Source organism: Ptychodera flava, chromosome 20 (genome assembly GCF_041260155.1).
Source record: "Ptychodera flava strain L36383 chromosome 20, AS_Pfla_20210202, whole genome shotgun sequence".
Lineage (NCBI taxonomy): Eukaryota > Metazoa > Hemichordata > Enteropneusta > Ptychoderidae > Ptychodera > Ptychodera flava.
In genome coordinates, this window is record NC_091947.1 from 7,698,625 (window position 1) to 7,726,343 (window position 27,719).

Consider the following 27,719-nt stretch of genomic DNA (forward strand, 5'->3'; position numbering starts at 1 on the left):
GATTCAGCTGGTATACATATACAGAATGCATTGTTACTAGTGACATGTGAAATTTAGTTAACTTGAGACTAAAATTCAAATGCAGTTGATATACTAAATACAAATGGTGAAAAAAGATCATCCAAAGTTACAGAGTCTGCTCCTTTATACTCTACAAAGAGTTCTTACCTGACTTTCAATTTGCTTCAAGGTGCATCAGCATCACATGATGACTTTCACTATAACTTAAACCAAATAAGTCTATATCTACTAACTCACAGTTACCAAAAGTGTGTCTAAAAGTGTGAGCATGGTCAAAAGTGGTCAAACTAAAAGTTAAATAATGGATGGTGAGAAATCACCACTTTGTGGTGATGTCAACCACATGTCAGTCGCCAAAAAGTTTTGCAGAATACTTTCAATTTCAATTTGCCAAATCTTTTCTTTGCCAGACAGGACTGTCCAAGACTTCTTTGAGGTTTCAAACAAGTGGACACAGGGGCCTTCTTTTTTTTAATTTTACTCTGAGACAATGTAAGTGTAAAATTGCAACTTCCAACACTAAAACAATCAAACCATTTTAACATGATCAATTATAATCATGAACTACTTTCACACTCTCTTGGCCAATATATCAATTTATCCTGTCAGAAAAATACATCTGTCATTTGAAGCATATAAATTCTCTGCGAAATGCAAAGCAATAATTGACTTCTTCAAATGTAATGAGATCAGGGCTAATCATAGATATTCAACAATCACTCTAAAACTACCCAAACCTGTTTTTGTCAGAGCACCCAGCAACATTCATTCAGTCAAAAGATTTTCATGTTCTACTACTGCATGTTCCCCTAGGGATTTAGTAAACTTCCTGTATATGCATACCTATATGCATACCTAGAGTTAGTTGTTTTATGCATGCAGAATAAAAAGACACATGCCGTACATCAAAGTACTTTTAAAAGTTTGCATTTTGTACATGCCTTGCAAAGCTGTTTTTTGCCAAATTTCAAATCACCTGTCAAGGGTTAACTATTAGATATCTTCATTCATGATATTATTGCTATATTGAATAAATGAGTAGACTCCGAGCTGCAAGTTATTATAGTTAACTTTCCATTTCCTTTCTTAATGTTATTGAAGTGGTATCTTTGTCTGCGTGCAAGAAGTCTGTCACTCCCTCTAACTGGCCCAAAGAAGATACTGCACTGTAAAAGTACTAGTTACCCAGGCTTGCTTTGTTAATGGTTCAAGATAAGGATCTGTTCAATTCCCATGTATTAAGTGATATGGAAACTTCTGATTATATCTTAACATCGGTAAAAAATGTAATGGAAGAAATCACAATGATGGAAACAAGACATAAACAGCAGGACTCAAATTCATGAATCAGAGCAGTGCATCAGTTTCAAACATTTTAAGTCTTTATCTTCTGGCATCAAATGTGCAATGTTAGGGGGAATACATATTTCATTGATCAGCCTGTACTCAGCCACCAACATGCAAGCTAAAAACCTTCAGAGTTAAAAATTGTATGTTTGATGAAGTTGTCAAATCCTCTCCCACCATTTAAAATATTGTTGTGAACCCCAGTTTTCCAGTGATAACAGTATTTCCCTTTGCTATATATGACTGTTTTGGTTCCCAAACATCAAGAAAACCAAACCTCATTTGAGATCAGTCATTACTTTCTGTATCCTCTGATCTCTGGCCAAAGTGTCATGTGGATCATCATCACTTATGAAGGACCTAAATGTCACAATGCCATCATGGTGATATGTATTTTTCATCCCAAGATGTAAGTTAGAGCGGTGAAATTTTGTCAAAACATGAAGATAACTCTTTCTATCTCATTTAATGTAAAAGAGACACCTATACCTCTTCACAGAGCCTTCACTTTTCCAATATTCTTTAATTAAAAGATACCTCATATCCTTAGTTTGACGTGAGCTTGTTGTTTCCTACATGTCATCTAGTAAGACTGTGTACATCTGAATATATACCATTGACCAATGTTTTGTCATGTACTTTCTCAGAGTCTAATATCTGCATTTCAGATTGAAAACAAAAAAATTAGGATTTTTTGGAGTAGAAATTGGCCACACACAGCAGTCACCCTGTAAAGTAAACATGTTTGCTAGCCTGTCACATGAGTACTATTGACACATCCAGTCACCTCCCAACTGCCAATGTTTTCCCTTTGAAGTTCGCTGTAAATACCTATAATGCCTTTGTGTATTACCGTAAGGCAGAAAGACGTCCATTGAGAACTTACCAATCAGCAAAAAGTATGATAGAGGAGCGTTCAAAACTATCCACATTTTATTTCCTCTGGATCACCTGAATGGAAAATGCCAGGGGAGTTCCCTTTGCATGTAAGGTCAATCTACTGATAGGATTGTTGTAATTCAAATATCTAGGTAAACTTTTCAATTTATCACATGACTGTGTTCACTGTTTATCTACCATGTCTCATAAGGAATAATAGTATTGCTATACTCATTGTATGTTATATTAAATAAAGAGAAATTCAGAGATACAGCTCTTATTCTGGTATTTGTATTTTTTTTTGAAAATACAAAGGACTAAAACATGTGTCACATCAAGTGAAGACAGTGTGTACACAACGTACAAATGAGCAATAATGAAAGTGAAATAGATCATTTCACGTTCATATGTTGGCAGATCTCAGCATGAAACGTCAGTACATATCTGCTTTGTCATAGGAGTAGGGTATTGGTGACATTCAAACTGATGGAAGACAATGCATGATTATTTGTTGCATATGACATGTACCATCTGACTACATTGCCCATTGCCAACTCATTCATATTGTGTTGTTTCTGTGAACAATATATATCCTAGCGCTGTCTATACCAGGAAAACATCAAAATAGAAATGTCAGATGCCTGTCTAAAAGTGTCTAAAAGGAACAACCAATGTCATTATTGGCTAAGTAGATGCACACTCATAGGGGCTCGCTTGCCACTCAATATATATCCTGGCAATATCTATAGCAGGAAAACATCAAAATAGAATGTGTCAGATGCCTGTCTAAAAGCAACAACCAACATCAATATTGGCCAAGTAGATGCACACTCATAGGGGCTCACCTGTCATTCTTTTCATCTGCAAAGTATAATTTAGGATTGATCCTCAGAGTATATTGCTCATACTTTTGCTGATTTTTTTTCAGTTTTTAGAAGATTCAGCAAAATCAGATGCAGATATTGCCACATTTCAGTGTTTCATAATGCTCATTCAGGGATTCTATTCTTGTTACATACATAATGTAATGAAGATCATTGTCAGAAACAATATGTAATGTTTTCATTTCTGTAGTGTGATTTAATACTTGCACTGACTTGACAGTCTGCGACATAATATTTTTTTGAAAATGTGGTATATTTGTTTGATAAAAATTAAAATATGGTGTTAATTAATCCTAGAAAAATCTGAGCCACAATTTTTTTCCCCACTGACTGGGACAAGTCCCACCGTTACAGATGTCAGGTTTTGAACCAGGGTGACCATTTTGAGTAAATTGACTGTTTTATCAATGCCATAATAGAAAAATATTTAGATAGCAGTGTAAGCTGCCATTTTCATATTATGTTTATTTCATTTTTCCAAGTGCAAATATTCTTTCAAACCCAATAATGCACAAATATATTCATATATTTGTTTTGCTATTATTAACCCTTTCCCACTTTAAACTCAGTATGTCAGAAACAGCACATACTAGTAATAATCTGTCAGCTGAGCAATTAGTGAATTCTCAGTAGTATACATCCAGATCATAAATTTCATGCATTCAGTGTACTGTGCCATTTTCTGCTAAAAAATCAAGCAGTCTGATATTTGGACTGCGTGTCTCACAGTTTTGAAGTGGCTACAAGTGGACCAGGGACAACTGAATGTATGCAATGGTTTGAATGTAACAGTTTTGCAGTACTTTTGGAAGAATGGCCATTTGATTTTCTTAAATGGAAATCTGTCCGTCATCAGAAGTAATATTTTCATTGATATTACACTGAACAGAAATTTCATTTTGTTAAATCAATTGCGGAGTTGTGATTCAAGTTCATACCAAATAATTGGTGTGCACAATCAAGAAAGGAACATGACAACATTCATATGTGATGGCAAATTTACTTATAGCATTGACCCTCATCCCAGGACCTCCACCTAAAGACATACTGAGCAAGGGATACAAATTCTAATTTGGGTGATCACAGTTTTAGTGGACAGTCATTTCTGTACCAACAATAGAATATTCATGGAAGCAAACATATTTAGATGATGACGTTGTTAATGAGGCTGAACTCTTGATACTTGGATAATTTGGTAAATAGTGTGTGATGCAGGTTTTAGAAAGAATGCCTGGCAGTATCACCCAAAACAGGCGACAATAGTTCATGTCTGTCATAGGTAAAATGAATATTCTATCAGGCTATGCCTGACCAATAGAAGGCTGGTATGTACCAGCAGATGATCTGAAAACCAGGGTTCATTCAATTATTACTCTGAATTTCCAAGCATGTGTGTGACACTTGCTATTAAAAGCAAAATCATTCCACACTGGGAAAACAGCCCAGGTCCCATTTAAGTTGATATGGCTAGGTCATGTCTGCACGAGTAGAGGGAAAACCCCCATATGAAGATAGATGGTGTTTTTCTTGTTAAAGATTAAACCATGAAATGAAACTTAGGGTGTGATGACCTCGCTGCAGGAATATTGTGATATATTTGTTCTGTTGAATGATTGAGCTGTTGTTTTCATAACATGCCTTTTTCAAACATATTTCATACAAATAAATCCTTACAAGTTTGCTTTGCACGGACATTTTTATTCTCCGTAAATAATGGGGAAGCTTTCTGTTATAACCAAAATTAATACAGCAGTTTGGAAAATGTTTTCATTTGTGTAGGGAGCATATGCCTAGAAAGTCAATTCACATTTTGGCTTTTGCCCCCATACATAGGTCTAACTGCATCCTTGAACTACCCTATACCAGCTTATTCCTTAGTTGTTGTTGGGGGGGGAAAAAACTATTTTTAAACATGACATCCATGCAATCATGGGGTGCATTAATATCGCTTTTTGCATCATTATGGCAGACAGTGGTAAGTTTACAAAAATGTACATGAACACTAGCAGTGAGAGTTTACAATAGTTCATAAGATATTGCCAACATCTTGTGGCCTTAGTTATGTGCCACAATTGACCTTTGACAGTTGAACATCAATATAACTAGCAGCAGATATGTCACGCAGCAAATTTAGGATGATTTATCTGCAGAGTGTCACTACAAACCTTCATCATCATCTTTGATAAACTGCTTTGCTGATTGGACATGGCCCTATTAACAGTTAAACTGTGTACTGTAAATGCAGTACCTCAGTGTGGTCATCAATTTAAACCCGGATATGACAAGATCTTGCAATGATGCATGGTTATCAGGCACAGCAGAGAGTAGGCCCATCTCAGATGGTGAACACACCATGGCCCTTCCACTGTGGAGGGGTCATGAATAGACTAGAGTGCAAATAAAGAAATGAATACATGACATAATATAGGCCTGATGGCTCATCAATCCTGTAATGTCAAGCTTTCTGGTTCTCAGTTACTCTAACCTTATGGTTACATATTCTTGGGTTGACCATTTCTATTTGTGTGTCCTCAAAGTGCACCTACATGTATGTATAGTTGCATACTTTTATTGTTGACACAGAGATGATGTAGGTTCAAGCTGAGCACATGTGACATGCCCAACATTATGATAGCTGTTTTGAACAAAAATCATGTTAAGAAGATGTGCACTGCAGATTGATTCGAGTGACACATAATTGTAAATATGTTTATTGGCTGAGGTCATAGATTTTCATGTCCCCTTGTTGACCTTGCTGTGGCAAGTAGGACATAAAAATTTATCTTATTCTCTTTTCTCATTGGTACACTGCACAGACATGATGGTGTATGGTGCTTGAGAAATTACAGTCTGTCAAACATTTTACACTCTACTGTATGAAACTTTGGTTCAGGTGTATACATAAGTAAAGAACAATAGGCACTATCTGCCTCATTTTCTGAAGAAAATCAATACATGGAATAAATTTTTGTAATACAGAGATCAGCATCCAGTTGCAGCCTGTAAAGTTAGAACCATGATATGATGTCTTTCCAAATCCCAAGATTGTATATGCCCTGTTTTGATATTACTTTGGCCACTTAACCAAAAGTTACACTGTATTACATCATACCCATATATATTAATGGCATGAATACTGCAATCTGATTGGACCAGACGTGAAAATAATCATGCTATATTCACAATATAGTGCAGTTGGAACAGGCATGAGCTGTCAGCCAGAGAAAAATTTCCTTTTTGATGTTTCACACCAGAATTTCAATTTAATATTATGATAGATAAACAAACTACCTCAGCAATGGGTATACCAGTCAATTTGACTAGTTCACTCCATATGTGCGCTCGCTATCGCTCGTGCTCGTGAACTGGTCAAAACCTCAAGGTATACCGTCGCTGTGTGTGGTTTATCGCTTAAACATACATGTAGTATGTACCAAATCTAAAGATGTAATTGCCTTGCTGAGACCTCTTAATTATTAGGTTGTGATTTACAAATCAGGGAGGTACAATAAACCCACAAGATAGCCAAAACTATTTTATTTGATGGATCAGAATGGTATATGGTACAAAAAATAAACTTTTCTATAAAATTTGGAGTATGCACCGTTTCAACCAATCATCTGAAGACTGTATAAACTGCTTCCAATGCTCTGACCTTTTTGAAGGCATCATTTGGAAGCATCGCCTTTCACCCTGCCAACTCTTTCACCAGAAAACATCAGTAGAATCCTGTTGTTTTCTGTAATCATATTGTTACATTGAACAGAAAAAAACTGATGTGACACAGACTTAAAGTTAGAGGATGCTTTGGGCATGGTACAAATTTACATGACAATGTGACATGGACTTCACTGGTACCCATCAAATCTCCATACTATTCCAGAGTTGGTAGTTCATAACTCAGTGATGTAAAAGTATGTAGATATCAGGCCCTTTGCTGTCTATGGAGTGCATTTGAGAATGGTCTAGCTTTTCAGTCTCAATACTTCCTTTGTCAGTATAGGATCTCCATCTTTAAAATGATTGTAATGCATGTCTGTTATCAACAAGGAAAACCAATTAAAATCATTCTTACTGATAATTCATACCAATTTGTTTAAAAATTATCTTTAATAACTCACATACAAGATATATTCTTGACTTTGAAATGATATTTTTCAATTCAGAAATTCAGATGATGAGAATGAACACACCTTGCGTGCTCTAACCATGGTTCGAAACATTAGTCTCACGTTGGATAGATAAAAGCAGGAGTGTTAATCTATAGTTCCATCAGATTACAATGAAAAATCAATTTAAAATCGGTGAAAGGTAAAGATAAAATAGCGCAGGCATTTTGAATGTACAATGAAATGTATCAGATAGACTTCACTGTGGACAGCCTTGAACAAAGGTGATAATATTGTGTGAAATTAAAGAAGTTTACCGATGTTAGTGGAGTTTCATATTGTGAGACGTGTATAGGTCAAATTGCAATCTTCTTTCTCGGTATTTTAATCAAGTTAATTGCAGTTCACAGTTAATGTGTCAGTGGAGGTGTGTGCTGCTTTCAACTCGGTCAATCCTGCATGACCTTGATAAGGTGAATCATTTTTGGTGTACCGTTTGATTTGAATACCCACGGTGGTTTTGAAACTCGACAAGTATAAATGCATCTTTCCTGTGAAAAATCACGGTGAATGCAGATGAGCCCAGGTATCAGAGCAAATGGTGAATAATCCAGGCCAATTTAATCAGCCATACATTCATATTCTGCCGAGTGCAGTTTAATTTGATTGGTTGAGTTGACCTTTCCAGAAGCCAATCACAGAACATCAATAAAGGTGTATCCACTGACCCATAGAGTCTTGTACTCATACACAAATCTGATTTAATTTACTAATTATGGAGGCCATCACTGATTTTTTTCAGGTGTAATGTGCCCTGTATTCACAACAGAAAGTCTCATTTTCGTAGGTGTTAAATTGGCATTTGCAGTTTCTCACTGCTGTAATTTTTAATATGCCTCAGTTCAATATGTACATAAAAATATGAGATGGTATACCATGCAATGAGACATTATTCTCTATTTTTGAATTGCACTGTACTGCTTATGGAAATTAATATTTTGAAATAGTTCAAATTTTTCTCTGTGAAAAGTGTTTGCAGTTATTATTGTAGTGTGATTTGTCAAGCCATTGTACCATTCAGTTATCGAATGGATCGTAGTCTTCCATGAAATGTAATTCATGGCAATATTTCAATAACATGGAAATTGTTTTTCAATTTTTCTAGTCCAATTTGTACAGCAATTTGAATTAATTAGTTTTGCTGAGAAATCTTGCGGAGTCATTGATTTATACAGAGCTAGACAAGGGACAAATACAGGATAAGCAGTGGCCATGTTGTTGCAGTGCCTTATGGGTAATATTAGCCTAACACTCACCGGCGTGATTGTATGCTTAGCCACAAATATGTGATCAGTTATCTTGATAGTAATTAGATTGAGGAAGGAGATCAAACTGCTATAAAATGAAAAATGTGTGAATGAAGATGTTCCTCGGAAGCTGATATATATTTTGTGTTCCGCATTATTTGAATCTCTCACTGCAATGGACTTCACTTTATTCCTCTTTTATTTTTCAGAGGCAAGGTCATTCACAATACATTTTTTGATAAATAAAAAAACGATGGATGGAAGTCAGAGATGTCAATAAATTTTCCGATGAACTTTGACAGATTGTACAATCCTCTATAAAATGGACACCGTATTTGTCTATAGCTGCCTTGAACAATCATGGGCCGCATGAGTAAAAGTATTTTGGGATTAAGAATGAAAATGACTTGTGGGACACCTATTCTCTCTTGAAATGAGATTGTTAAATGGCTTTCATGGCGACTGTTCTATTCAAAATTTCAGGGACCTGTCGCGTCCATAATTGCGTACCTGAGTCCCTTTAGTGTACGTATACCTTTTGCTTTTAGGTAAGTGCTCGTGAGAAACAGAATACTAGGGTTGATTTGGCCAAATGTCATGTAAAGTATTATGGATTTCTTACAAGTGTTGCCTCATCAGGGGATAATACTAAGAGTGCCAGAGGTTTCTGCCAAATGTGAGTCCATTTCAAGTAAAATGAGGTGAATGAGAAGGAAGTAGGAGGACCATACTCTGTTGAGAAATTGACCTCTTTCCCGACTTTGTCCAATGACTGAAGATGACCTGCTAGCTACATTCAGAAACATGTTTGCAGGGGACTATTTGATCACGTTTGTTCCTTTCACATTGAGGACCATATGTTGAAGATCAATTCAAGAAATAATGTGAAATTTGTGTCATTTCACTGTGTTAACAATGACAGCCACAGTCTCAAAGTTAGTTGAAACATTATAGAGTATACAAATGTACACATATCGGACATGAAAGGCAATTAAGATACTGAAATAGTTGTGAGATGACCAACGGTGAAAAAGTTATCAGCTTATGTTGCCATGTCATCAGCATTGAAAATCTTTCTAACACATCCTGTGTGTGTACATGTATGATGTTCAGTCTTACTGTTTTGGCAACTGAATTTTTGTCTGGAAAGAATTCATTTATCAGTAACATCTTTGTATATTGTACAGGATGTGTTGGTTTTTTGCACAGCTATAATTTTGTATTTCAACATACTCTCGAAAGCAGGAGGACAAAAGAAAATATAGCTGTTCCATGGTATAGAAAGGATGAAATATTATCAAAATTTACAACTTGTTTTCTCTTTGATAACTGTCCTTCTTCATCAGGGGATAAACCACGGACAACACTGATGAGTATATGTGGAAATATAATCTTGATAAATTGTTTTTTGCCTCAGTATCTTCTGACAAGATAATGGAACATGCCATTTCAAGTACTCATATCGAGGTCATTTCAAATTTCTTTTCTGTCATTCACCTGTACACCTGTAACAGATAAATCGGAAATGGGATCACACAATTGTATCAATATCATACAAAAACAGCAATCCTTCTTCAATGTTTATAACATTTCTCGTTATTCTTTCAGCTTATCTTTGATTACGTCAAATTCAATTATTTTGCATTTGAACAATTACAGATAGGTCGGGCAAGAATAATTTATAATTGTTGGGAATTTTCAAGGATTACTTTGCAACAAGCTTAACACAAGAATAGAATAGATTAATTTTCATTCATACAAGTGAACTCTCGGGTATGTTCATATCTGAAGGTTAGAAGTGAATTCAGTCATTCTTTTGACTTTGGTCAGCTAAGAGGATGGCATCTGCTAACTTTATACAAAAACTTTGTATTTTGACACCATACATAAATGTGCTTGTGGTTTAGGTCACTTTCTTCATGCTAAGTTGAGCAACTGAAGACATTTTTGCTTAAAACACCCAGATATATTGAAAATTCTTAGTCAAAACAGTAAATTTGATGGACTTGATTTATGTGTGTCGAAAGTAGACATTAATTGTTGAACAACAACATCATCTACGATAAATCAGGTAAATAGAAGTGCTTAAATTGATATACACATCCAATAATTATCTATCTTTCTTCCCAACTAAAGTCAGTCTGCAAGGTGCTAGCTGTAACTCCTTGCTGGGAGCAATATCGTATTGACCCTATTAGTGACTCTCAGACAAATCAAAGCGCTATTTAGCAAAATATTTATTTCCTCACTGTAAGTTGTCAAGTGGGTGAAGATTTAAAGCAGCTATTGTCAGACTGACTTTGGATATGAAACTTGAAAGTGAAAGTAGGAGGTGGTGCAGGAAGCAGTGTTGCCCACAACTTGTTCTACGGGGAAATCCAACACTTTTAGGATGGCATGATGTAAGTTTCTAAATGTCAAAGTCTATGTAATTGACACTGTTTGTTTAAAGTTTGATGTGGACTCTGGCCATCTTACACCAAAGTTTGTACTTTTCTGTAGCACTGTTGGACTACTGCACTTGTAAACGGGGGTGAATGGATGAAAGTGAAGCCTGTCGCCTTGATCCATTAACAGGTGGGTTTACATTGTGTATTTGAAGTCAGTCGGCTCCCACCCACTCTTATGTTTTCCAGCATATTTGATTCAAGTTTGGCATCCCTGCATGCTGAGATTAAAGAGAACCTCTTCACAAATACATAAGTACAGTACTATCAGTATGCTGCTGATCAGGTGTTCTGAATATGGTAAAACATGGTCCCCTTTTGTGGAGGGACCATGGTTAAAACAAGGTTCAACCCCCTGACCATGTTATAAATTAGTTTATCATGTATTTGGCTTGTAAGACACACTACAGAAAGCATTATTGTTAAACTTGTATGGTAGCTTTCGGAGGGAGGGAATCCTCCAGTTTCTGATGCCTGAACTATCAATTTGAAATGTGTTTTGTCCAAAAGCTGTGAAATACAATAGTTGAAAAGATTCAATCTTAGCCATCAAATGATGAAGGCTATGCTGACAAAATAACAAGATATTGACTTCTCAGCAGGTCAGGGTATTGACTTATTGTAATCAAATGATATTCAATATGTGTCATTTTCAAAAGGGTAGATCTCAGTCAGCGGACTACACAGAGGAAGAGAAACTCTCTTGTATTGAGAAGCACTGGTTTAGTCTTTCCATTTGCAAGCACTGCCTGTGGTTGTACTACAGATCATTGTACCATGAGTAGACATAATAAATACATGTGTAATATGATAATTGCAGCTTGAACTTCATCTATTTTAATAAAGCAATTTCTCAAGCTGTGCTGGTTGAGGTTGGAGACAAGTTGATACAAGCTCCACATCCTCAAATGTGACCAATTGTTCACAGGTTCTCTCTGAAGATGTAAACATATTGTTGATTTCCGATGAACTTTAAATATTGAACTGTACAATGTATCAGAGATGTGTCCAATTAGCATACCAAAGGATGGGCTCATATACCTGTCACATAACAGAAAAAGTAACATGTCTCCCCTTTTTGCAAATGACGGATGTCATTTGAGGACATGACCTTTCAACTTTTACCGTGTTCCTTTCACCAATACATTCAGTCACTCTTTAGCAGAAACCAGACAGAAGGTTTCATGATTATTTGGAACGTAACATGCATAACTAAGTGAAGATGTCTGCTATGTAATTTCTTCACTCATACTATGATAGGATTGTATCAGTTTTGTATGCGGACAACTCACGATTTTTTCAGTCCATTTATTTATTTATTGATATTTGAAGAGAGAAACGTGATCTGTGTGGAAATTGAACCGTAAATATGATTACCATAATGACTCATTTCCCATACACCCTATGTTTAAACTTCATTAAAAATGAGAAATTATTTAGATCTTATATTAGTAGAGTATTGAAAGAATACAACTTTAATGTGAACATGCTTCATTTGTAAAATGTTACAACATTGCCTCTTGGGAATGAAAAAGTTCACATAGGAAGAATAATTTTGTCCAATATGCTGTTACAGATACAGCATTCAACAGCCCATAGCTGTGACTTTTATGGATTTTTTCACCATTTTTGAGTTGAATGTCAATCGCAAGGTCTTGTTCCACTCCAAAGTATGTTCAAACACCCACCATTTAACCTGTAAAACACAGTGTCTACACATGTAAAATGCACAATTTACATTTGAATTCTAGTCCAGACCAGAATTCACTTGTCAACAATAACAGTATAGTCTACACATGTACATGCTAAGCTGACAGAAGCTGAATAATTTGTTTCTCAATATGCACATAGTGAAAATATCATCAAATGTTACAGCAACTTGCCCTCTAACCCTCTCACCACCATGGTTTGGCCCTAACCCATTGTTATCAATGGTAGTTGTGGACCTGATTACAGGGAATTGGGGGTTAACAGGTTAAGCCATCCAAACCTCGCTGTAACATGAGTACACTATGGCACAGCAGAGAGTATGGTGACAAGGCTGTTTGTTTACATTTGAAGCCAATCGTATCAACAGATGACCTGAGACATCACTCTGTCACAGGTGTTCATCACTACATCACATGAAAATTCTACTGTATTGTACCTTCAATTTGATAACAAGGATGGTAGGACAACAGCACACATTCCATATATTATGATTCCAGTCTGCTATCACTGAATTCCAAATTACAATTTTCCTGCGCTTGAAAATCTTGTCTGTACTATTGAAGGTAAATAACTTTGGCCATTTAAATTGTTTTATATGATAACTTACAAATATAGTTCAGGAACTGTCGTCAACCCATATGTTAACTAGACAGTGAAATAGGAACAGAGTGTAACTTGTTTAGGATATTAAATTCCATTCTCTAGAAAAAATATGTTACAGGCTTTTGCATTGTGATTTCAATCAATATGTTTATCTGCTTCACCTTGCTTCAAGCAAGAAAATAAACTTCAAAATGTACTTCATACTACATGCTTCTCTCATGTAGGAAAATGTGACAGTATTTTTTGCAAGGTCTTGCAGCATAAGTGATTAACCTGAGAACCCTGGCAACATAAGTATTTCTGCTTCCTCTCCCCCCCCCCCCCCCCCCACCCATGCCTTATTTTACTATCATTGCATTGTCACACATGGTATATACAGCAAGGGAGCCAGAGTGGAATGAGAGTCCCACATTTGCTCAGTACATGTACCAGCTTATCACTCATGATGAAAGCACTGTGTGTTATAATAGCTGTTGGATTGAATTTGCTTTTGGCTTTAAACAGGATATGGTTGCAGAAATATTATGAATATTTACTGAGAACAATTTACTAACAAATTGTTAGTATTCTAGTCCTGAGGCTTTGCTAAATATCATATTGCTTGTTTTTCCTGTTGTATCCCCTTTACCTTGCCGACCTTTAGACTGGGTGTATTATCAGGTGAGATAAGCTACCCTATTTCAATGTATTGTTATCACATCACAGGGTAGTGTGTGAACACATCATGTGTTATTGCCTCTCTGGTCATGTTGTACAATATCAGCATATTTTTATTGATTGGATGATGAGATAATTGATAATTCAGTCTACCATATGAGACAAACTTGCCACTTTGTTGAAGAAAATATAAAATTTATCAAATTTGGAAGGAACGTATGGTGTGATAGTGTCTAGGTTGTTCCTGTATAGTGTAGTCTATGATTATTTCACAGTAGTAGGATTTGTGGTTAAAAATCAAATTCTCACCACAGTTTCTAGATCTTAGTTATGTATATTTTTATCCCATTTGCTGAGGCCAAGCAAACTTGAGTCGGAGCAATCAACAAGTCACAAGAATTGATTGTAACATGTTATTTTGTTTCACGTTTTCAAGTTGTAGTGCATCTCACAGTCAAGATGGTGAGAAAGGGCCATGTCTGTTGGACTTCTGCTATTAGCAGGTTCTGCACAAGATTGTATGATATTCTTGCCCAAAAAATAACATTGATCAGACATACTAATGTTCCCTGTTAGCTTGAGAAGCATGTATGCATAGCTACACCACTATTCAGGTGACAAATTCATGCACTGTTGCCTCATGAAAACTATCTCCAGCAGAATTAAAGTCAGACGGTAAGCACAGTCACATAACCCCACTTCAACTGTGGGTTGTTCAGAACCAACGCCAGCGGTTTTTGACACAGTTCAGCCAGGTGACTGTACTCTAGCATATGCCACACCTGCTACTGAAATAGTTCCCACACTTATACCAATTCAACTTTACCATCTAACTGATTAAATATGATTAGGTCCCAGATATGGAAAGATGTAATAATAAAAAACCGATGCTATATTTGTGCTTGAGTGTCCCAAGCGGTATTGTTACCATGTGGTTACCGCTATTAAACATGTCTTGATCTTGATAAGAAGCAGTTTCAGTGAAACGACAAATAGACGATTAGTCACTTTGAGCCACATAGTTGGAATATGTTGTTTGGACATTGTTTTCAGTGCTTGTCTAGATGGAAATTTTAATGTAGAAATGGCCTGCAAAGCTGCTGGTCACCAAAGCAGCTGACGGTACAATTTGGTACAATAGTGCAGTTGAAGCAAATACAACTGAACTGGTGTTGTGCTATGGTAAAGAACTACAGTGTATGGCACTGGAGAATGCAGTACAAGTAAAACAAAAACGCTGTAAGAGAAACAGTCACAAAATGAAAACACAAAAACTGTTAAAAGCTTAGCTCATCAGTAGCCTGATTCCTGAATGGAAAAGAGTACATGTTGAGGTCAAAAAATTATTATCCAAATATCTCACCTGCCTTGAATAATTAACTTATGCAATGAAATACGATGAATCATATAAAATTTCTGTGAAGCCAGTTCCATTGTTCCATTCCCAGTCTTCAATAGTACCAGCAGTTATTATTTCAAATTTTCTTAAACAAAGAAATATGGATGAAAGAACGGTAGTTGTGTTTGAATACAAGCACTCATCATTTGGTTTGAATTTTTGGGAACGTTACGTAAAAAAACATTCATGGAAACCTTTTGTCTGTTTCAAGCCATAATATCGAAAACTAGGTTTTGTAGCAACTATGTATTCTCTTCCTTATTGTGATCCATTCACTTTCACGTAAGGCAGTCAAATTCCTTTGAGACCTAGTATCTGTGTGCCTGGAGATGCAGTTTAGAGTTGAAAAACTTACAATATTCTTGGTTAAATATGCCTACCTTTCATAATTTTGTACATTAAAAAGGAGAAAAATATTAGAATGAAACCTATTAACTGTTTGAAACCAACAAGTAACTGTCAATTCTCATAATTAATAGGAATTTCAACGTATTTATGACACAGTTGGTGATAATATGATCACCACGTGTGTCACAAACACATTTTCAGATCAACCAAGGAATTTGTCACCGAGGATTTCAATGGTCAGCGTATTTGGTGCCACGTTGAAAAGCCTATTTTCATGTGTACAGATGTCAGGTGAATGACCCTATTTACAGGTTGCTTCAAAAATTCTACAGACTACTGATCAAAATTGAAATCAAATGTCTTGAAAATGTTGGCAAGAGATTGGTGATTATTAGGAAAATCATTTGATTATAGGACTTAGAATGTACTGTCCTCTTATTTGGTTTCCTTTAGAGATCTAAGGGATAGTATTTTCACCTTTCAGGTGTGTTTGATTCACAATTTTCTGAAACAACTGATACATTGGATATAAGGATAGTAGGTGCTTGTGTATTAATCACTTGTCATCCTTTGACACACTTATTAACCCTTTGAGTGCTGTATTTTTTCCGACCAAAATTTAGTGCAACATATAATATTTACCAATTTTTATGCACTTTTCTATAATATTTCTGATAATTTTAGACCAAATGAACACAGCATTTCATTGGCCACACTTTTTTATCAAAATTCTGAAAAAATCTGACAAAAATTGACTGAGCTATATTTTATAAGGACGACAAAAGTTGACTTTGGTGTTCAAAGGGTTAAGGTAATATATTGAAAGACTGAGAAGTTAGCTCAAACTTTACCTAAAGAAACTTTAAAACCATTCTCTTTCAAAATCAAGAATAATATAAAATATGGGGGTGGAGGGGGATGTCACTATGGAAGTTTTCAGACTATGGAAACAAATAGCATAAATATACTGACCATTAAAATGCAAAATGAACACCATCTTGTGTCATTCTATTGGTAAATATTAAATTTTTGATTTTCTCAAAAAATGACTGTGAAAACTTTTCATACTCTAAGATTTTCAAAATGAGTCCTCATAAAATGTAGACCAGAAATTTGTTGTAAAAATTTTTGAGTCTAAAAATCTGTCCCGAGGCACATTCCACCTTAAGCCTTAAGGTCACAGACGTAGAGATTAGGTTATTCAACTCCTGTCATAAGTGTTGAAGCAAGCTTTCATACGAATCTTATTACACTGGCTGCATCAGTTTTCTGCTATATAGTGTGTCAGTCATGGGTTGAGTCATATCTAAGTTACAAGATCACTTTGTTATAATTTGACGTGTATGGTGTAATTGTTTAATTACCATTCATAGGTTGTAAATTTGATGCCTTGGGATTAATTGCAACGGACATGCCAGTTCACGCAGTAGCTGAGGAAATGCCAGCGTATGAAATCTACTGTTGTCTTCAAACCAAAGCAAGTACATGTAGTAATTGCTAACATAAACCTTTACCTCCTGCTTCCCAGCATATTGATCTATGCGACCACATCAGAGTTAGATTGAACCAAAATTCAGTTAGTGAAACAACTTGTCCATAATGTTATCAAGGATAGAGAGGGGGAGGTGATGCTACATGTACAACAGTTGTGTCCCCTTCCTGCTGTTCATGGTCAGGGGCAGTGTGGAGGACGTTTTCTGATGTAATCTTGGAACATGAAGAAAAAAGGATGAATGCATAGATAACACAGACAGATCATAAAGACTGATAGATAACAATGACATGGTCATCAATGTCCCTGTGTTTATAGGTCAAACAATAGAGTATGACCAAAGTTTTATGGTGAAAAGGTTACAAAATTCTTGTCTTGACATCAGTGAACTATAGAATGCAGAGGAACATGCATTGTACGCAAAAATAGTCCTGTGCAACAAAAGTGATCTTTGAAAGGTTACAATTCTTAACACCATGAGATGCAACCTCAAAGCACAACATCAAATGTGGTGATACTATGAAGTTATTGGTGTTGGATTCTATCTCTTAAAACCTTGCTGTTTGAACCCATGTCCAAAGACTGGATTAGGTAGTTCATAAAGTAAGTTATTTCAGCCGCTAGCCGTACATGCGAAAACGCATTCACAGCTGATCAGCACCTCCAGCTGGCTTTTAATATATGTCATTGTAATAAATTCAACTAAAAACAATAATGAAATGCAATATTACATGTAGTTGAAGTATTCAAACGGAAAAGTCGTTATATTCCCATAAAACCACCTTCACTAATCAGTCCATTTTACAAATGTACTATGTCGATAAAATAAACATATTGAATGGATCTGTTGTACTGAAAAAAATAAGACAACTTTTGCACTGCTGGCAGATTTCATCACAAGTTCATATTACTGTATGTACAGTAGAATGCTTGTTTCTCAAGCCCTGACCTCCAAATTTCCTCCTTAGAAATCCAACTGCCATGTTTTCATCAGTGAGGTTGAATTGTCTTGTGATGAAATGCTTAAAGCATGCTGGTGGCTGCAGAAAGACAAAAATGTATATAATCAAAGCAGTGGATAGTATGATAAAGGTGATAAAGGTGAATTTGACAATCTCTGCCATGGACTGATGGATTCTGTGAAACGGAATGGGGAATATGCATGTAGCTATGAAAGCCTGCCTGAATAGATATCTACTTCGAGCTGAAGTCGTAAATACATTTTGAAAATGATATTTTTTTAATCTATTCAAAATAAGTGATATTTACATTCCTGTCAGCATGTAATTTTTACAGCCTGATCAAGAGATTTAGTAGCATGCAACACCTCGCCACGTGTTGCTTAATTGTTTTCCAAGCATTACCTAGAATTTGTATTGGAATTTGAACAGGAAATTACACAGTTATTAATCAAAGATTTTTTTAGTATGTGATGCTGAGTTGCACACTAATAATATCACACAGTACATTCAAATTGAAATGGGTAATTTGCTCTCCAGAAATAAAAGGCACCATGATTTATAATGTTGCCATATTTTTTGTTCTTAATATTTAACATCAGTTCATGCCCACAACTTCTCACCAGATGCCTGTATTTTTGTCTAACTTTTCAGCAAAGTTGCCAAAGATATGTAAAAACTATAGTTGATAATTGTATATGCTTTATTACAATATATTTCATGTTACAAATGTGTGAGTCTCTGTGTTTCACATCTGTGATCATGAAATAATGGAACAACCTTCTTTTTGTTTAATTATGACAAATGTATTCATTTCAACCGTCATTTTCTCACAATAGTAACTTCTCTGTAAGCTTTTTTGGGTAATGATTATATGGACGGTTAAGTCTGAAAAAGTCTTAATAATAATGATAATAATAATAATAATAATTACGTTACCTTCCCAATACAATAATGTGTCTTTCCTTTAATTTATTAATATTTCAAGGTAGAATTTCCCCTGCAAATGTTTGTAGGATGTGTATGCATTTAATAACATCCTTAGAATGTTCGGTAATGGCACCTTCATTTCTGAATTGTTATTACATCTCCGTGAGTCTGTGTGTGTTTAAATAAATTTCATGTCTATCGAGTGATGATGGACTACTACTGATACATACCGTATTGCTCAATGAATTTTCATATTTTCATAGAAATGTTTACAATCAGTACACAATGTGTGTCTGTGGTGTGTGTGTGTGTCTGTGTGTGTGTGTGTGTGTGTGTGTGTGTGTGTGTGTATGTATATATATATATATATATATATATATATATATATATATATATATATATATATATTGCACATGCACACACATATACACCATACTCATGGATATTTGGATCCAAGCGACCAAAGTGAACAGTGCAGAAACGCAGAGCAATATACATATTACATAATATTGTGTGCTGGAATATCAAAAATGCATATTCTTTTATTCCTGTTAATTGCATTTTATTGATCAAGTAATTACAGCAAAATTAGTCTGAACCTCACAAAGTGTTTAAGGTAATTAAAGATATAGAAACAGGTCACAGTTTGTTGAACCCAGTATGACTGTTCCATTTCTAGTGTCAGGTACATTCAACCCATAACTCTTTGTTTATAGGTCTGTACAGTTGATGGCTCTGGACTTTTGAGATAAAACTAAGAGTAATTTTTTGAGATAAAACAGTAATTTTTTTTACTTCCAGAACTTTGCCTTTTCTTTTTTATTGCATAGATACTGCCACATTGGCCGACTTGGTTCTGTCACCCAAATGTGACTAGATCATGTGTGAAATATTTTGCATGATAATCATGTAATATTTAGAATGAGTTACGCAACTAGAAGGACAGGATTTTCTCATCATATCCTCTATATTGTCTCTTTGGGAAGTAACCAAGGTGAAGGAAACTACGGTAACCGGACAAGTACCTTGAGAATTTTTTATCTGTATCATCAAATTTTAACTCATTCTTCACAGAAGGCCAACTGTGAACAATATTTGAATATCTAGTAGTACATGAAACTACTGCAGTTGGCTATTGAAATGAATTTTTTCAACTGGCTGAAGCTTTCATGTCCATCCGGCTACCTTTCATTGTATGAATAATACCAGCTTGGTGTATTGTATCTGAAGAGTACTATTGAATTAAATTCTTAAAATACCAGGATGACATGTTTGTGTTTCAGTGTTTGCTGTAATATTGTAACAACAAGCATTGCATTTGTTCCGTTATAAAAGACGAATTTGATAGCCCCAGGTCAAATTTTCATTGAACTAAAAAGCAGACAAAATCTACCCACCCTTTTTTTCATCAAATTCAATTTCTTGCAAAGATAATATATATGAAATTAATAATACTAAACTGCAGGTATTGCATTTCCCACATCATTAGCCCTAACAAAAGAGAGAGAAGTTATTTCTCTAGGTAAAAATGGAAAAACCCACAGCAACACAGCATATTTGGTCACCAATTCAATTTAATGTTAGAAATGGAAGTTACTATACAGGGTGACGGTCTACGTGTACTGAATCCTGTTTGGCATGTGTGCAGAGCTACTGCACGTGATGTCTACTTTCATTGAAGTTAAAATCAAAAAGCTAATGATTCAGTGTTAATGGCTCAGTACAATTAATTCAAATTGTGACCAGCATTGGCACCCATACCTAGTAGTTTATATTTTTCTTGAATTTACCACTTGAATTAGCATTTTGAACAAAGGTTCTAGATTTTTTCCTGATGAAGTCATTTCAGTATTTGGTACCTGCATTGTCAAGGCAATTTATATGACATCAAAGTTCAACCAAATTGACTTGTGGTAAACAATAAAGAATTGTATGTTATTATCTGCTTTGCAACAATCAATGTCACAGGATGCAAAATACGTTTGCTTGGTGAGGTCAATCATAAACAAGTGACGAGAGTACACCCTCAGTGGTCCATCTCAGGAATGACACTCATGGCAAAGTTGAGACATGCTGACATACACATAACCTGCAGCCATTGCCAGTAACATTATTTGCAGTATGGGCCAAAAGTCAAAAAAAATTTATGCACCAGGTGTCCTGATGAATATCAACATTGTCATGAAAACCAATGTTGAAATTGATGAAGTTGATGAAGAAAACAAATAAAGCAATGAAGAATGAGGGTTTTGAAAGTGATATCCAAGATTTTTAAGAAACAGTTCATTTTTCACCACCACCAACTATTGAAACATGCAATATTTCCTTTTTTCAAATCCATAAACCTACAGAGTTTGAAGCCAGTGATTTATATGCACTCAAAGCACACATGGCCGTGCTGCCATTAATTCTAACACCACAGTAAGAAATGACATGTAATGGTAGAAGTGTTGCTAATATGAGTGTGAGTGTGTCAATTGTGATGTGTTTACTTTGATTCCTTCCCCAGGGTACCATTTTTAATGATTAAATTATTAAGTGTTTGCTAATTATAAATGATGAATAAGATACCTGTTAAATGCTCCCTTGTAGCCCGCAATGAAAGGTTACATTTGAGTAATGACGGGTGTTTGAGCTTCTGTAATGAGCATCTGATCAAATCAAACTTCTGACAGCTGTTGGACAGTTATTGATTTCACAGTATAACCAGTGCTACTTTGTGAAACTTGGCACATACGACCTTGATGGTTTTATTTGTACCAAATAACGTTTCTACACCAAGGAGTACATTTTCTCAACGGTTAAGTCTATCTCAGCACTTCGCTGTGGACTTTTACCGTTGACACATCTGATGGTAACACTTCTCAAAGATGTTTGAGCAAATCAATCTAATGGGAAGGCTATGACAGTCCGTCTATTACACAAAGTGAAGACCTTATTTTCCATTTATCAGTGTTAACACATTACCCTACCAGGGGAATAAATTTGAGACCCTTGGAAAGCTTATAGTAATCCACCTTTCCTGTTGCAATTAAAAGGTTAAAGACCTTCATGTCAATCTTTCAACTTCCCAATGGATATGTTGTTTGCTAAGTACAATTTAACTTAGTCACCTAGGCGTCACTCTATGTCAGTCTTAGATTCTACCTCCTAATCAGTGAAGGCTAAGGTGAAAGGTCAGACAATGAGAGGGGCTATGTCAAGGTTCAATTGGATTGACATCCCGCAAATTAGGAATTTGTACAAAAAGTCAAGTGTCATGTACTTGGTGTCCTGAATGTATGTCAATGCCCATGTGTACTAGCCATAGATATGATATGATAACAATCTGATGGTGATATCACCTTTGTGATAGTTGCACATAGTCACAGCTATACATCACAAGAGAGAGACCAGAGTTTGCAGAGTTTCTCAGTATAAAAAGTTCCATCTTAGTTTGGTCCTTGTACAGATATATGGTACATATGTATAGATACATAAAGATTATAGAATTTGCCTTTTCATCATCCACAATATCAAAGTCCTTTCTGCATAAATGTGAACAAATTCTACTTTGTAATCAAATCTTTACACCACATGAGAAATAGGACCCTCCTTAATAAAATTTAAAAGTCTGAGGATCCTCCTTAAAAAGTAAAAGTCTATCGGTGAAATCAATTATTAGAAAAATATTCTTTGGTGATGACATCTGAGATAGAGGTGAAACCTCCACCATAGAGCCAACACAGTGTTTGAATACCACTAGCCCAATAACTCTATGCCTTGGGAAACAGATATTTTGACTCTCAAACTTCTAAATCTTTTCTGATCTACCACTTGTTGAGGCTAATTTTTAAGCCCTTTGAGAAAGAAAAACTTTTACCATCGTAGTTTTTTTAAAATTGAAAATTTTATTTTTCTCCTTAGAGTTAACAGGGATGGCAGCCATTGTGAATTTCAAATATTGGTAAATCTTGGGTAATTTGTTTCTCTAGTGCCAAAATTTGCAAGGTGACCCCTGATTTTTATTCTTGATTTTGAAGAGAGAATGGTTGAAAGATTCCTTTACAAAAAATTTGAGTAAAAATTTAAGTCTTTCACTTTAGAGATGCATAATTATTCCCCCAAAGATTACCGTAGTATACACGAGCTTTTGACCAGTTCATGACATACACCGTAGTAGCACTCACAATCACTCATGCACATGTCTTGAACTATATACACCATCTCTGGAATATTAGGATACTCCATTATTCTGATATGTGTTGAAATTTGTAAATTGTAAAAGTCATCAAGACTATCTGATGTAGTGGAGCTTTGTGTCATAACTACATGTGGTACAGCATTACCATAATGACAGTGTATATAATTAAATGAAGGATTTTAAATTGTTTCCCAGGTATCATCAATCAACATTGTGCCTTGTGTTACTGCAAATACATGTACTTAATTTGTGGATCAATGCATATGGATGCTAGATATCTCAATATGTGCCGTGCAATTTGTTTGTCAAGTCAGCAATAGTGAACAGCGCATCAGTATCCAGTCAACATGCAATATACCATAAACCATGAAATCTATTACTATAAAAATGTATCTGTGAACTGTCCATCTCAATGTTTGTCTTTAATATAAATTCATGGACACGTTCACACTTCTATTTCAGTTTTTATAGCTTTATTGAGTTATATTAACTGACTCTTAACGTTGTAGGAATTCAAATGTGAAAGTTTGTGTATGTGATAATTTTGTCAATTTTGTGTTAATAGGTAATATGCATTAAATTGCACAGCAAGATGTCAAAGTGTTTTGTTATAAGTGCGTGTACTGTACAAAAATTGGAAAATTTTTAATATTTGCATGTTGTGAAATTTTCTGAATGTTTTCATTCCATTGCTATTGTAGCATATACTGAGTTTAATGGCTTTGAGTTCAACACTCTCAATTCAACTTTCATGTAAAAGCATAAACTGAAAAGATACTTTTCTTTTTTTTTTTTCTGTTCTCAAAATTACAGAAAAATATTATGATGACATGGACACATTACATGTTCTGTTCTGATTTTGTATCTGGTGTGTAGCTCCGTTGAGACCCCAAGGGTCAAACTGCGATTTTTGAAAGTTGGCAGTGCTTGATTCACAGATGGATTCTTGATTGTTATGCTTGGCTAGTGTACAGGTTGACATGATTTTATCGTCTACTATATAAATATCCCCCAAAAATCTTGCAATACCAGTGGTACATGTGTAAAATATATCAACTGACGAACAACTGTGAGTAAATAACCAAAAGTCATCTATGAATATTTATTGATTGTTACGAAAGACTATTTTTCTGATAGAACCACTGCTAGTGCAGATTTTTCAAAACTTTTGAAACGCTGAGGGAAGCTTTTTATCCCTATATTTAATATTTTCATTTTACTTTCTCAGTTTGTCACAGATTAGTTTGCAACAGGTCTTGTGAAAAATTTACTCCAAGATGGTCGATTTATCCGTCAATTACATCAGATCTGCCAAATGTGTTTATATTCTGGTGGATAATTCAATCTGTAGCTGTGAGGGATTTTTTTCTTTCATCACAAGACAGCGGTATATATGAAAGGAAATAATTTGTCCCTGTTCCATTATGAAACAAATTGATAATTTTCTACACGCGGCACATAATATTCTATATTCCCTACAATAATCAATCTGAAGGTATTATTATACATGCTATTTTTACCCCCATGGTTCTGATGTATAAGCTCTCTCTACATGTTGCTCACGTTACAAATAACGTGAAATGTCAGGTCTTGCTGTGACGGAGTTATGGGCAGATCACCTGTGTATGCCACTGGAAATAGCAGCACTGTTGAGATATTTCAATGTCACTCGTACACATCCTGCAGCCAGTGCTAGACTTTTGTATCCCCGTAATCAATGCATTGCAATCAACGATTCTCTCATTGCCACAGGCAGCGAAATGTCAAGTTTGACGTCGTTGTCAGCGATTCCAAAAGCAGCCCCAAAGAAAAGAACATCATTACCATACTTGGAATGCAATTTCCAGCAAGCCTTTTTTTAACACTAAATTGACAGAACGGTATTTTTCTGTGAAGTCATCTTGACATTTAACACAGTCTAATTCTGTGTTTGATGCATGATATAAACTCAACACAATTCCCAAGCCTGTTCAATGCGTCACTCTCATCGAGACAATTAAGGATGTGTTTATTTCATCAAGTCTCACGTTTCAGTGTGTTAGTCTTTTGCTGGAAACCGGTCAAATAGACTAGGTTTTTCACTAATTTTGACTGTCTGTTATTCCTTTTAAAAACTTCTGTTCTATGAAAGGAAAAGTAACTGTGAATTTCTCTTCTTTACTAGTCACCTCTGCATGACAATTTTCTAGCTATTTGAAAAAAAATTGAAACACTGATTAATATCCAATAAGTTCAATATCTGGAGAAGAAAAATGTTCTTGAAATGGATGTATTGGCACACTATAGGTTCTAACTTTATACTACAATGAATAGAATGCTTGGAAAGAAAACTTGACCAACCACCTCACAACGGAAAGTATTCTTATCGACTTTCTTTGACTTTGCAAGGGTTTTGTTTCTTCATGCTTAAATCATCAGATTAATAACAGCTGCACATATGAAAACAAAATTTCAACACATTGTCAACAAAAAACCCATCAATTAAGATATTTCATTGGGTTTACAAAAGAAGTTTTATTGACCAAACAGGTGGTGATGGGAAGAGAGCCGTTGGAGTTTTCCAGGAAATTGTTCTGATGAATGAACAGCAGTAGTTAGGAGATTGTGGTGTTGGAAATGCCAGAGAGTGGCTTTACAGGGAATACATTAGAACATGCCGTGTTTTCTCATCAGTGGTGGGAACGTACTTTTATTTATACTTCATCATGAAGATCAGGTGCACAACTGTTAGCCTATATTTGAGACTAAATTTGTGTTGCAAAATACACATTTAGAGTTAGGAAGACAAACAGTGCAGGATTTGCAGAGTCTACAGATGCAAATTAGATACTTTAGTAGATATATACAATCACATACAGTACAATCAGAATCAAACAACACACACCCTGTGATAATGATCATTGACAAGCTTTCTCAACAAATTTCAATAAAAACCCTATTGCTCTAACAATGTCTCACTGTCCAATATTCAAGTTCACCTTATACGTTATGTTCCTCACTCATTATCAGTTATTAATCAGCCTTCAATATTCCATCGTTTATTGATTGCTTTGAGTGCTGATATTGACCATGACTATTTAATAATACTCAAAAATTAGGTCAAGTCTGCCACCTACAGCAGCTTCATGGGCACTGCAATATGAGTAAATGTATACCAGTGTGGTGTGCGATATCATGGCTCAGATGGACGGACAGGTACATTTAAGTAGCAAGGTATTATTGACAAAACACACCTGTCACTCATGCTTTTCTGTATGGATATGACACATCCTGTACCCAAACTCCAGATACTTTGATTTGAATAAGAGTAAACTAGGGTAAATCCATGGCACAAATACTTTTGAAGTATGTTTGGATGGCCCAAATTCCTAAATTTCAAATAGCAATATTGATGGCTTGATGAATGTGTATTATTCTTATTGCTGCCGTCATTAATATTGCATGATTTATTGATAACATGATGGTTAACATTTTGTCACCGTCCTGAAGTAGAAGTGGACAAGGACGGAACTCTTTTTATCTCCAAACAGGAAGTCTTTGAGAGCTTTGCAAACCTCTCCAATAGCCCTATTACTGGTTCCATGATGCTTTTTATACGCACCAGGGTGAATAAGTTTTACAGCATTTTATGGCTGATGCTACCCTGCACTATGCATTTGTCATTGATTGAAACATAAGGCACTAAACTGTTTTTGGCATTATAAATTATATTACTGGACAATTTGATACAATACGCACACAACAAAAACAATGTTTTGTCTGAGAGCATTTTAAATGGCCACAGCAATGTATTTATGAGATAACTGAAAAAGGGCATATGGTACATGTGCTCTTCATACACATGTGGAGGGCATTATTGCTGTGTGGACAGTTTGAAATAAGGATACATTTGACAAAGTAAATTGGTACACTGTGAATTCACAGGTGTAATGAATTCTAATATGCAAATTACAAGGTTAACATGTAAATTTCAGAGAAGCATATTCAAGCCCCATAGGGCGGCAAGGTGTTTGTCTAGGTTAGCCAGTTAAAAGAATGTTAAGCAGGTTCTCAAGTCATTTTAACTATCATAGTTACCAGTTCTACACATATTTTAAAGTTGGAGAAACACCAATTTCCAAACTGCTTTACATTTGCATGATTTTCATACATAACGCTCAATTTTAGGCTAATGAATAATCTCCATTGATGATGACTCATCATTGATTGATTGTCATACTGAAACAATGTTCATCAATACACTTTGCATAAGTGAACCCAGTTATTTGGAAAAGTGGGGACTGTATGCAATTTCAATTCAATACCTCTCCAAGTCAAAATAATAACAAGTTACTACCATATTGCCCTTTAGAAGAAGGAAATGTATACATTATATTAAGCAGTTTCATAAAGTTTCTGCTGGGTATTCTTATCAGTGTCAGGTATAGGTTTATCAAATGCATAA

General features: G+C 35.3%; 1 protein-coding gene across 1 annotated transcript in view; it reads left to right on the plus strand.

Moving 5' to 3' along the window:
* LOC139119900 (E3 ubiquitin-protein ligase MARCHF5-like) overlaps positions 1 to 27,719 on the plus strand; it is a 97,572-nt gene that overhangs the window by 1,215 nt on the left and 68,638 nt on the right. The gene's annotated exons all lie outside the window — the stretch shown is intronic.